This window comes from Marmota monax, unplaced genomic scaffold (genome assembly GCF_021218885.2).
Source record: "Marmota monax isolate L192 unplaced genomic scaffold, Marmota_monax_Labrador192_F-V1.1 WCK01_AAM20220418_F8-fsc00151, whole genome shotgun sequence".
NCBI lineage: Eukaryota > Metazoa > Chordata > Mammalia > Rodentia > Sciuridae > Marmota > Marmota monax.
The window spans coordinates 3,908,322-3,921,986 of NW_026694226.1; the positions used below are offsets into that span (position 1 = coordinate 3,908,322).

Genomic DNA, 13,665 nt, shown 5'->3' on the forward strand with positions numbered 1-13,665 from the left:
GAGGAAAATGAAAGGAAAGAGTACACATTTAGTCCACATCATTCAAATTAGAAAAAAAACTCTCTAGATTTTGTCACCTTACATACCCACTTTCTAGAGGTTAGGGTTAAAAGAGGCTCCTAGAGGAAGGTTAGAAACCTGTCTATTTGTGCCTCTCCTTGACAGAATCTATTGTTTATTTTATTAGATGACATATTTTAAGTTAATAGCAAGAGATTTTCTCTCTCTTTGATAGTTTCTGGTGATGTTTTTTATTTATATGCATTAATTGTAAACATTAATAGGATTCAGTGTCATATTTCAAATGCATGCATATACTGTACACTGATCAAATCCAGCCTCCCTTTATCCTTTTATGGTTTTATTTTCATCCTTTTGTTTATATTGATTAGATATTAGAAAACATAAATTTTGTGATCTGCTCCATTTCATTAATTTTCTTCAAATATACTGCTTTTGTTGCTAACATAAAACACCACAGATATCTATTCTGTGAAGTGAAGATAATATAAGGTATGGATTTAGTTTTATATCTAGAATATTCCAAATTATGAGCCTTGGAAAATAGCTGGGAATAAACTACCCTACTAAAGAAAACTCAGCAAATGGATTCAAGGTAACAACTTAAATTTTAACAGGTATTGGTACCACCTTGATTTCAATGGAAGGACATTTGTTTTTTAATCTGAGCATGTCTATGCAATTCAATGATATCCTAACACATTGTGGGATGTTGTTTACTCTTTTGAGTACAAATGCAACATAACCCACTACATCAATATACTTTATAGGTTCTAACATGAGCAGCATGGTGCTTCTCAAGCATTTAACATAAAAGCTGGATTGTACTGATCATAAATACAAATTGTCAGACCCACAGAAAGTATTGGAGCATATACAGTATTGCTGAATAAAAGGTCCTGTATGGAAAGCCTCTGCTAATATGAATGTCTAGTAATTAATTTGATTTTCAATTTATTCCAGATTCATTGAGGTAACATTTAACTGATACAGAATATTCTTAAACAGTCACACCTACATTGTTAAGTTCCTCCACATCCAAATTTCTCCAAAACCATGTGTGGTAAAGTAGAAGCAATGCCACCAGTGGTTTAAAACACAGGCTTTAGTTCAAATCTCCAACTCTCAATGATCTATCAGAATTACCTAGGGTTATTTTCTTGAACTTTATAAAGCTTATCTTTATCAACTCTAAAATATGGATATTAACAGTGTCTATATGTAGGGTACTGGGAAGAATACATATAAATTGATTGCTTTAATATAACTAGGACTATAAAACATTGGCCATTTTACTTGAAATCCTTCTGCAATAAAACACATATATTCTACTCCTCCTGTGTCTAATTCCATGCCTAGATCACCAGATCAGTGAAATTCTTGCCTATGTTCCAGATAAAGACATCAGAATAGCCAATAACAAATCATTAGAATTTGGTTAACATTAGCCTCATGTACACTGAATATCTGTGGGAGAGAGGAAATATATGAATATGCTGGGAGAGAGTGGTAAGCACACCATGTAAGTCAGTGCTTAAAATCACAAGGCAGGATATCACTATCTTCATAAAAATGTTTAAGGTTTAATAGTTAAGATATGCATTCATTTTAACTTGATTTCTATAACTGGAGAGAGTCAGGAGAATACTTTCAGAATTCTGCATGTTGATATCCAATTCTCCCAGCACTATTTAGGGAAAAACTGTCTTTTCTCCAATGTGTGTTCTTAGAATCTTATCAAAAATCAGTTGGCTTAGATGTGTATGTTTCTATTTTCTTCTAGGCTATTTTGCGCCACTGGTCTATGTCCCTGTTTCTGTGCCAACACTATGCCATTTTGATTACTAGAGTTTTACACTGTGTTTTCAACTTAGGTAACAGGATGACTCTGGCTTCACTATTTTTTGAATGGCTATTTGGGGTTGATTGATTTGGCTATTTGGGGTTTTCTGTGGTTCCACACAAATTTCAGAATTGTGCTTTCAGGTTTTGTGAAGAAGTCGTTGCCATTTTGATAGAGATTTCATTAAAATGTAGATGGTTGGACACATTATAGACATTCTAACAATATTGATCCTTCTAACCCCAAAACATAGGATATCTTTCCATTTTTGTATGTGTGTCCTCTTCAATTTCTTTCATCAAAATTTTATAATTTTTATTATATAGAGAAATTTTGCACCTCTTTGCTTAAATTTATTCATAAGCATCAATTTTTTAACTATTATAAATAAAATTTCTTTCTTGATTTCTATTTCAAATAATTTGCTATTGGTGTATTCAAATGCTATTTATTCTGCATGTTCATTTTGTGTGCAACTTGAATGAAATTGTTAGTTCTAGTTAGTTTTGGGGGCAGTTTGGAGGTCTTTCTTTATATATAAGGTCATGTCATCTTCAAACAGTGACAATCTGACATCATCAGGGTGTGTGCCCCACTGCACTACACCAGAGGCAGGAACCTCGTCCACGTAGTACTTCTCATGACCCAGACAGCTCCATTAGAGACCCAATCCAACTGTGTTCTTCCCCCAGTGCAGTGAATGAATTGCTCTGCTGAGCTGCTGCTATGCCCCCCACCCCACTGTGCTTCCCATGGAGACTAAAAGGTACATGCTGCACAGACTGTGATGCATTACCTAGGCACATTAGAGTGACCCCAACCCACACACAGGCCCTAGAGATTGGCAGGGGCATGACACATACCACAGGCAACCTTCCCAAGCTGCCAAGTGAGCTGCATTACACCTGTCTGGTGCAAGTAGAAGAGCGCCCCCCCCCCACCTTGGGAAACCTGTGGATACTGACAGGTGACCTCCTGCTACTATGCTTGCATACAATAGATGATTAATAGAAAAGTGAGAAATAGTTGATAGAAAGATGACAGATCAATAATAGATACATAATAGATAGAACCAAATAATATTTTCCCCTAAGATGGCATCAAATTAAAAAGCTTCTGCATAGCAGAAGAAAGAATTAGGAATGTGAAGAGAGAACCTACAGAATCAAAGAAAATCTTTGCTCACTACTCTGTGACAGAGGATTAATATCTAGAATATATCAAAAACTAAAAAATACTTAACACCAAAAAAATCAAATAACCTAATTAATAAATGAGCAAATGAATTAAACTCTTCTCAAGATAAAAACTAGAAATGGTCAACAAATAGATGAAAAATGTTCAACATCATTAGCGATTAGGAAATGTAAATCAAAACTACACTGAGGGATGGGCACAGAGGCTCACACCTATAATCCCAGAAGCCTGGTTTGGAAAGCTAAAGCAGAAGGATTGTGAGTTCAAAGCCAGCCTCAGCAAGGGTAGGTACTAAGCAACTCAGTGAGATCCTGTCTCTAAATAAAATACAAAATAGTGCTGGGGATGTGGCTCAGTGGTTGAGTGTCCCTGAGTTCAATCCCTGGTACCAAAAAAAAAAAACTACACTGAGATTTTATCTTATACCATTCAGAATGGCAAGCATCAAGCATACAAATAATAATAAATTCTAGAGAAGATGAGGAGAAAAAGGAATACTTTTACACTGTAGTGGGATTGTAAATTAGTACAATTACTATGGAAAATCAGTATAGAGTTTCCACAAAAGATTAGGCATGGAGCCACTATATGACCTAACTATACCAGTCCTGGTTTTTTATCCAGAAGAATTAAAGTCATCACTCTATAGTGATCCACGAATATTATGGTTATAGCAGCAAAATTCACAATAGCCAAACTAGGGAACCAGTATAGATGCCCATCAGTGGATGGAAACATAAAGAAAATATGATAGTGATGTACATATGCAGAGAGAGAGAGAGAGAGAGAGAGAGAGAGAGAGAGAGAGAGAGAGAGAGATAGTTTTATTCCATCCTAAAGAAAAATTAAAGTATGTCACCTGCAGAAAAATGGATAGAATTTGAGGCCATTATGTTAAGTGAAATAAGCCAAACTTAGAAGGTCAAAGACAACATGTTTTCCCTCATATTTGGAAGCTAGAGAGGTAAAAGGAAAAAGGGGTGGCAGGGGTTTCATGAAAAAGGAGATCATTAGAGAAAGGGAGGAGGGAAAATTTGGGAAGGAACAAGGAAGTGCCGGGGAGTGATATTTGCCACGTTACATTGTTCTATTGTGTGCAGGCAGGAGTCTGTAACAACACCATGAATGTAACAACATGGAGGGACATAACAGTATGTTCAACTGTAATGCACCAGAGAAAAAATGTGGAAGGAGTGAAAAAAGAATCCCTCTAAAAAAGATGAACATCCTGACATTTTTTACAATATGTATGAACCCAGAGAACACTACTCTAAATTAAATAACTCAGACTCTAAAAAAGATCGTTATTTAATCTCTTGTATGAGGAATGTAAAATAGATAAAAAGCAGAAGAGAAACAGAGAATAGAATAGTGACTGTGGGTGGGAGAAGCAGGGAGATGTTTGGTCAATGGGTACAAAGTTTGCAAAGCAAGACAAGTAGCTTCTGGAGATCTAAGGCACAACAATATGACTAAACTTAGCAATGCCATGGCACACATTTTAAATGTGTTAAGAGAGTGAATTTTAAGTGTCCTCACCATGGAAAGAGAGAAAAACTATGAGGCAAGAGGAAGAAAACATAGGCGGCAGCAACGGCAACTCTGCTGCCTAAAAGAAAGAAAATTTAATATAAGACAGAGTTTGAACAACAGTTTTTCATAAGGAAATAGATGAAATATCACTATTCAAAAAGTTAGATGATAGACTATAACAAATAATAACGCATTGCATTACCCAAATTTTTTAATTCACAATGGACATATTCACAATGAACAATGTAAATTAGACCAAAGAATTTTAGTAGAGATAACAAATTGGAGGGTGATAAAAAGCTCTATTCTTTAAGAAAACATAACTTCTCTAAGTGTTTGTGCATAGAATAATGCTCCAAAACATAAGAAGTATAAACTGATTAAACTACAAGGAGAAAAAGACAAATACACTATTATAGTTAGAAACATTGAAACACTTGTGTCGATGATTAATTGAACTAATACAGAAATTCAGTAAGTATACAGGAGACTTAAGCAAAACCTCTATAACTATGGCCTTCCTGACTTTATTTACACAACACTCCACCCAAAGAAGAGCAGAAATGTTCTAAAGTTCACAGAAAATATTTACTAAGATAGACAGTAGGGCTGGGGATATGGCTTAAGCGGTAGCGAGCTCGCCTGGCAGGCATGCGGCCCGGGTTCGATCCTCAGCACCACATACAAACAAAGATGTTGTGTCCACTGAAAACTAAAATAAATACATAAATATTAAAATGTTCTCTCTCTCTCTCTCTCTCAAAAAAAAAAGATAGACAGTATTCAGGGCTCTCTAAAGGATCTAGATGAATTAAAAAACATTCAAATTATACAAAACATAATATCTGGTCAAAGAGAATTAAGGTAGAAATCATTCACAAGATTTCTGAGAAACATAACTGAAAATACAACTAAAGCAGTATTCATAGGGAAATTTATGGTTCTAGAGCAATAATTAAAATATGTAAATTCTATCATCAGCCGTAATCTTAGCCGTGAAGCTACATCAGCTCTCAGGGAGGCTGGGTAGTATTTTACCTGGGCACTTTGTCATTGTCAGTAAAATGAGCATTCAGTAACTATGGATTAAAAAGAAGAAGAAAAAGGAGGGAAATGATCAGTGTTACCTACAGCTCATCAGCTATTCCTCAAAACTTTACTCAAAGGACAGTAGAATGAATTGGGCATAACTTTCCTCTGTTCATATTCGAAACACAACCAGTGTAACTCCACATCACGTACAACCACAAGAACAGGAAGTCATACTCCACATATGTATAATATGTCAAAATACTTTCTAATGTCAGGAATATTTATAAAGAACATATTTTTTAAAAAACTTTACTCAATAAAGACACATGTCCTTTATCTTCAACCCATCCCCTTTGTCAGGGATGACAGACATTGTCTCAGAGTGTCTCTATTGGGTGTGAGAAAACTTAGTGGAGCAGTGCTGAGAGGGACAGCCAAGACACCTGCTGCAATGAACACCTCCATCATGTGACAAAAGAATCAACAGGAACAGCAGGAGCTGGAGTCCAGAAATGATGGCAGAAACAGTCAAAGCCTTAGTCACTTCCATAAAGTAGTGATAAGTCAAAGTGAAAAATAGAGAGAGAGAATATATCCTGGGACCAAGGACTTTTCATTCAGTGCTTAGATGCAAAACTCTCTGTTGCTTTAAACATCACAGGTAGGTCCACCGCTTATCTGAAAAGATACAAGTAGGAAGGGGTATTGACAATGCAGGCCAGGCAGACTAGGAGAAAAATCACATCTGAAATGCCAGTGAGCCTCTTAATTATTGGGGGAAGGAGCTCATGTTGTGTTCCACAGAAGCAGATATTGGAGGGTAAGATAAACTTTTGTTCAAAACCTGCACCACCCCTGGAAGCATACTGACTCGCAGTCCTCTGATCCTCAATGATTCTATCTGTAAAACAGGACTTCTTAAATTTTCTTTGAGTATAGTATTTTTATTTTACACAGGATTTAGGTCATAAATACATAACGTATAATACGTATGAAGTACCAGGCAGGATTAATCCTGGGGAAATACAAAGTAATCAAAACAGAATTCAAACATATTAAACTCTCCAGGTCTCTGAGGACACTGTCCCTATTGCTACATAAATTTTTACATTGTTGATTAGACTGCCACCAATTTGTGAATAACTTCTCAAACTGAGTCACCAAGGACTGAGTTGTTTGCTCTGTTGTTCCCTGTGCACTGGTAGCAATATAAAACAAAGGCTGCTATTACAGAAATTTCAGGGAAGCCTGCCTCCCTGGCCTAGACCACATGAGCTATCCAATAGACTAGAATTTTCTGTTTTGCTCTATACCACTATTTTTTTCTTGAACTAACAGAATCAATGGGTAATCAGGTATAAGATGCAATTTTAGATGTGTGGAAAAAAGAGAGGATACAGACTGGTCTCAAAATAGCAGGAGTGATGAAAATCTAAAAGGGAACTCTCAATTGTCACACCTGCCTGAGTGTGACTGTGTGTGTGCATGTGTGTGTCCACCCATACATGTGCTCATGTGGAGGCTGAGGGTGGGGACTGAGACAGGTGAAACATAAGTGAGCACAGAATACACATAAAGCTCCTCTACAGTTAATGCTCCTACACTGTCGTTCTGTCAAAGCCCTCTAATGAAGACGGGTCCAAAAAGTAAGTATATAATTAGTATGGAATTTTTGTGACATATTTTCCATATTCTGTAAATCAGGCAGAGGGTGAAAAATCAGTTTTTAAATCTTAAATTAAATTCATTAAAGGGGGTTGACAATTAATTAATTCTATAAAAGTGTTATTCTGAAGAAAAATAGAATTTTCTTCTGATGGCCAGTTTCTCCTTTATCCTGGCCATGAGTATCAGTTGAGGAAACTGTTTTAACTCTATAGAAACATAGAAGACTACAGAAAAGACACCTCTACTCAATAATATCTACTAGTGTCAAATAATATCCATACTAGATATGATCTTAGAAGAAACATCCCCTTTTTATTTATCAGGGATTTAAGTACTTTTGCCACGGATTTGGCAGATGCAGAATTCAAACACTTCTTGAACCTAAACTGTCCAATCCATGAGAAGTCCTGGTCCCAAATGAAGACTAAATGAGGTTTGTTTCAAACATAATATACAAGTATCTAAAATATATTTTAAAATGCACTAGACTGTTCATGAAAAAAAATAAAAACCAAATCACCAGAGTGACTAAGAATACATGGGAGAGAAGAGAGGGAGGGGAACAGGGGTAATTCAGTGTGAATAAATAAACCTGGTCTAACATCTGGTATTTCCCAGGGATCCTGATGGTACAATACCATGTCTCAGGTGATTTATTTCTCCCATGCAGTTTTCCTTGTTCTAAAATCATATCTGTTTACCCTGAGCCATATTTCCTGCTTTTGGTGACACCTTGGACTGCCAAATTTTGTACAGAGCCTGTTGGATCTGAATTGATATAGGAAAATCTGAATAGATACTAGTATAACTAAGAATAATTCTCAAGGAAGAAGCATGAAATAGATACGGTTTCAAATACAAAATTACATTTCTGCTGTTACATTGTGTGGCCATGTCAATGAAAATGTCTTAATATGAAATATTATCTTCTACTGGTGACCTCAAATCTTTTTTAGGGAGCAACTTTTTATGGGTGAACCTATAGATGATTATCTAATATAATGCTCTGTACATAATAAGTGATTAATGAGTATTTATTTGAATGAATGAATGTTGATTGTTTTCTTGGACAGTAGTAAATAAGAGAAATGTACAATGTCTTTGTTTCTCAAATGGACAACAAATATTGAGTGCAAATGGGGCAGTTGTTTAAACAATTTAAAAATTAGTTTCTTCCTCTTTTATTCAAAAGTTTGTAGGATTTTTTTCAATAAATTGTGAGCTATATCTAAAATTGAATATTTAACAATCTTGCCGCTAACAGACGTACTTTATAATGTCATATTTTATAATAAAATTATGTAATTTTTAAGTTATTAAATACATACACACTGCTGATAATGAATTTATGATATTTTCTTTTACAAGTTGTATATCTGAAAACAGCTGCTTAAAAATATGGAACTGCAATGAGGGTTAAGTTTGGATACAAAGTGAAGCAGAATTCCCTGAGCCCATATCTAACGTGGTTCCTGAAAATATATCAATTTGAATACAAGGAGACTTGAAATTTCTGGGAAGTGCTGAAATGAACAGAGATAAAGGCCAAAGAGAAAGGTAGGATACTTTATTATTTGTTTACAAAGATGAGTTTGTAAGATTCCGTCTGTTCCTAGATGTTGCCTGAGCTAGTTACATTACCAAAAACCCAGAGAACTTAAACAAGATTAGGAAGACAGTTGGTAAATTAGCAGGGAGAATGATTGGAATGAAACAGCAGGAATCATTCAAAAAAGAAGTCAGAGACAGACTCAGGTGACTGAGTGGCACTAAGAAGACTGGGTGGACCAGGCTGCAAATAAAGCAATACCACAAATCTCTCCTCCTGGGCTCTGTCCTTGACCAACACCACAGCAGGACTCAATCAGGTTCATGCTCAGGTTCCAGAAAATGGTTCTTTATACCACTTCAATGGTTCATGAAACACTCTGCGTAGGAGTCTCAAACTAGATAGAAATTCTTTTCACTATAGAAAAGAGAACAGTGGAGTAGAGAAAAGGGATCAAGAAAGAGGGAGGGGAAAGGAGAAGAAGGGTGGAATGAATCTGACACACTTTCCTATGTACATCTGTGAATATGCCCCAACCAATTGCACCTTCATGTATATCCAGAAGGCAAAAATATAAAAATTATAAATAAATAGAAGGGAAAGAGGAGGTAGTGAGGAATGAATCAGAGAAAATTACATTCCATGCTTGATTAATTATATTAAAACGAACCCAGTACAATGTTTCACTAATACTATGTATACTAAAATGATCTCATAAAAAGAAATACTATTCATTCAAAAAATATAAGAACAAAAAAGCTAAGGTGCACCTTTATGTTCTAAATTTTTCACCTTATTTAGAGATAATTGAGCACAAAGAAAAAATTAATTCTAAAATGAATGTGATGTTGTTAAAATTCATTACAACAACATTAAATGATCAACATAAAATTCTAATTAACAGATCCTCCTTGATTTTCAAAATTGAACATTACAGTATGGCAGGGGAAGGCAAAGAAAGGTGAAGATGGGAGAAGAGAAGTCCAAAAGTGTCAAAGTTCTTCCAGAATAAGAACAAAAAATAGAGTGTCACTTCCAGGGAGGCAATACTATTAATAAAATGCATTTTGCACATATGATTTATGTTTTGTTGCATTTTTATTTGGCATTTTTACTAATACAGATTGTCATCAGACAATTACAAGCATAAGATCTATATTTAAAATTTCCTGTAGAAACCTTCTTGTAAGATGTCAATGGTATGGGTGTGTTCAATATGATAATTGATTATCAGGTAAAGGAATATTAAGTGCACTGAGCTGTCTGGCTGGGATGTCACCAGTCAGGCTCCAATGCTGGCTTCTTTTGACACCTCTCTTCAGGTCCACTCGCTTGTGACTTGGCACAAGGCAGGGATGAGAAATCATACAGCAATAACAACATTCATCCTGCTGGGATTGCGGATGATCCAAAACTACAAGTTCTAATTTTCATATTTTTGTTTCTCACTTACATGTTGAGTGTGGCTGGAAACCTCACCATTATCACACTCACACTTTTGGATTCTCATCTTAAAACTCCCATGTATTTTTTCCTCCGAAATTTCTCATTCCTGGAAGTCTCATTCACCACTGTTTGTATTCCCAGATTCCTGTACACTATGACAACTGGTGACAACACTGTTACTTACAATGCTTGTGCCACCCAGTTATTTTTTGTTGTCCTCTTTGGAGCAACGGAATTTTTTCTCCTGGCTGCCATGTCCTATGACTGCTATGTGGCCATCTGTAAGCCCCTGCAGTAAACAACCATCATGAGCAACAGAGTCTGTGCTACAGTTGTCCTCGGCTGTTGGTTTGCTGGCCTACTGATCATCCTCCCACCCCTTGGCATAGGCCTCCAGCTGGAATTCTGTGACTCAAATGAAATTGATCATTTTGGCTGTGATACATATCCTATTCTAGAGATAACCTGCTCAGACACAGTGTTTTTAGAGAAAATAATCTTAAGTTTTGCCATAGTGACACTAATTATTACCTTGGTGTGTGTCACTCTCTCCTACACATACATCATCAAGACCATTCTAAAATTTCCTTCTGTCCAACAAAGGAAAAAGGCCTTTTCCACCTGCTCCTCCCACATGATTGTGGTTTCCATCACCTATGGCAGCTGCATCTTCATCTATGTCAAGCCTTCAGCAAAGGAAGGAGTGGCCATTAATAAGATGGTGTCCATCCTCACTACTTCAGTTGCCCCTTTGCTTAACCCTTTCATCTATACACTTCGAAACAAACAAGTAAAAGCAGCTTTCAAAGACACAGTAAAACGGATTGTATTTCTCTCAAAGAACTGAGAGCATATTGATGTTTGCTGAGGCTTACTTACATTTAAATCTGAATAACTGTGAGCACTGTTCATGAAAGTGACAACCATGGCTTCTTCTTATTTGGTAGACTCATCAAGCTAATGTTCTCCCTGGAACATTTTTCTCTTATAATCCAAAAACCAAAATCAAACAATTTATTTTGCCTTCTTTTAAGTTTCCTTTACTCAGAAGGTTTCTTCAATATATGCATGCACCAGAGATTAGTCAAAGACCCAATGTCATTAAAAGGAAATGCAAAACAGAAGTTGCATCTCTGGCCATATGCCCTTCTTGTGATGTGGAATGGAAATATCCAGAGACCACTTCTCATTTGTGTGAGACATAAACTCACAGAGAACAAGCCCTGAATTTAGAAGCATTATGACTAAATTTTGGTTGGGTAAGTTCTGTAACTATTCAGATTTTCAGCACCTCTTGATTCAAGAACTTTAGAGTTTAGGAATATTGATCAAGTTACCAAAACAAGTTCATTATTTGGAATTTATATCGTAATATGTCAAAGATAAAATCAGATTATGAAAAACACGGATGGATCTAGAGAAGAGGGACAGAGAAGGAAAAACAAATACTAGTCATTCACATAATTGGAATCCTATAACTGATAAAAAGTCTTTTGTTGTTTTGTGCTTTATAATTATGAAAATAAACTTTTGTGCTTTTATAGTACATATGTAACTATTGTCTATGTTTATCAAACATCAAATAATTCAACTATGCTTTATATGTGGATCAGACATATAAAATGTTCATATTATGGCCATAGTATGGCTATAATCTTCCTTCATACTTCAAAAATATTGAGAAAAAAAATCAGACTATTGCCAAAGGGCATTCTTCCTTTTGCCTTTCTAAGACACCAACAAAACACAACCATGTGTCCTCTAATTTCTCTTCTAATGATTAATTTGAGCATATGTTTATGTGATATATATATATATATATATATATATATATATGTGTGTGTGTGTGTGTGTGTGTGTATTCTGAGTTAATAATTTCACCAACATTGTGAGTTTTTAGCAAGCAGAATTTATGTGCAGAATAATAGGCCCTGTCTGGATCTGGCCTGCTCAGACATAAGCATCTTAGAAAGGATGGTCACGCTCGTGGCTGTGGTGACTCTAGTGATTACTTTGGTTCTGGTGACAGTTTCTTACACATACATCATCAGGACCACTCTGAGGATCCTCTCTGCCCACCAAAAGACAAAGGTCTTTTCCACTTGCTCTTCCCACATCATTGTCATCTACCTGTCTTATGGCAGCTGCATGTTTATGTGCATTAATCCCCGTATAAAAGAAGGAGGTGCTTTCAACAATTGAATAGCTGTGCTCATTACTTCAGTCACCCCCATGTTGAATCCCTTCATTTATACACTAAGGAACCAACAAGTAAAGCAAGTCTTCAAAGACACTGTCAGAAAGATTGTGAAGTTTTAAGAAAAAAAAAAGGACACCTTCAATGAAAAATGTATTTTCACTTCATAAATATGTATTGAGAGTTTCCTAAATTTCAAGGGTTGAACTGGCTCTTGAAGATAAAAATACAGAAATCATATGTTCTAATGTTCAAGGAATCTACAATCTAGAGTAGAGATAAGGTATATAGACTATACATTTTTTGGTAAATTTACAAAAAAAGAAATGAAATGACATAGTAAGTATTACTAGAGACAGGTGAATGATCCAGCAAAGAACAGAAAGACTTAACTCTTCTTTACAGAAATGACTTCAACTTTACGAAGCAAAACACTGCTTATTAAGGAGAAGTGTTGAAGAATCTGGGATGATGAAGAAGGCCAGAGCATAATGTATGAAATTGCAAACTGTGGGGTTAGTTGAGTGTTATGAGCAGAGGAGTGTTAAGAAATGCCTTTTGAGCCTGGTGCAGTGGCGCACACCTGTAATCCCAGCAGCTCAGGAGGCAGAGACAGGACTGCGAGTTCAAAGCCAGCCTCAGCAAAAGACAAGCACTAAGCAATTCAATGACACCCTGTCTCTAATTAAAATATAAAATAGGGCTGAGGATGTGACTTAATGGCTGAGTGCCCCTGAGTTCAATCCTCAGTAACCAATGCCCCCCCCCCCAAAAAAAAAAGAAAAAAGAAACTCCCTGTGGCCATCAGCATTGTGAGGCACTGACCTTGTTCCTCAGTCCCAGACACTGTGCTTCCATTAAAGTGTAATTTCATTTCTCTCCTTTATCATTTAGGTTTCAGTTATACCCATTGCAATCTCAATCCTTTGTAATAGGAAAATGAAAGGAAAGAGTATACATTTAGTCCACATCACTCAAATTAGAAAAAAAATCTAGATTTTGTCACCTTACATACCCACTTTCTAGAGGTTAGGGTTAAAAGAGGCTCCTAGAGGAAGGTTGGAGGCCTCTCTGTTGGTGCCTCTCCTTGACAGAATGTATTGTTTATTTTCTTAGATGACATATTTTTAAGTTAATAGCAAGAGATTTTCTCTCTCTTTGATAGTTTCTGGTGATGTT

At 36.0% G+C, this 13,665-nt stretch overlaps 1 pseudogene; it reads left to right on the top strand.

Moving 5' to 3' along the window:
* Nucleotides 1-10,198: 10,198 nt before the first annotated feature.
* On the top strand, nt 10,199-11,136 carry LOC124108307 (olfactory receptor 6C2-like; annotated as a pseudogene).
* Nucleotides 11,137-13,665: the final 2,529 nt, after the last annotated feature.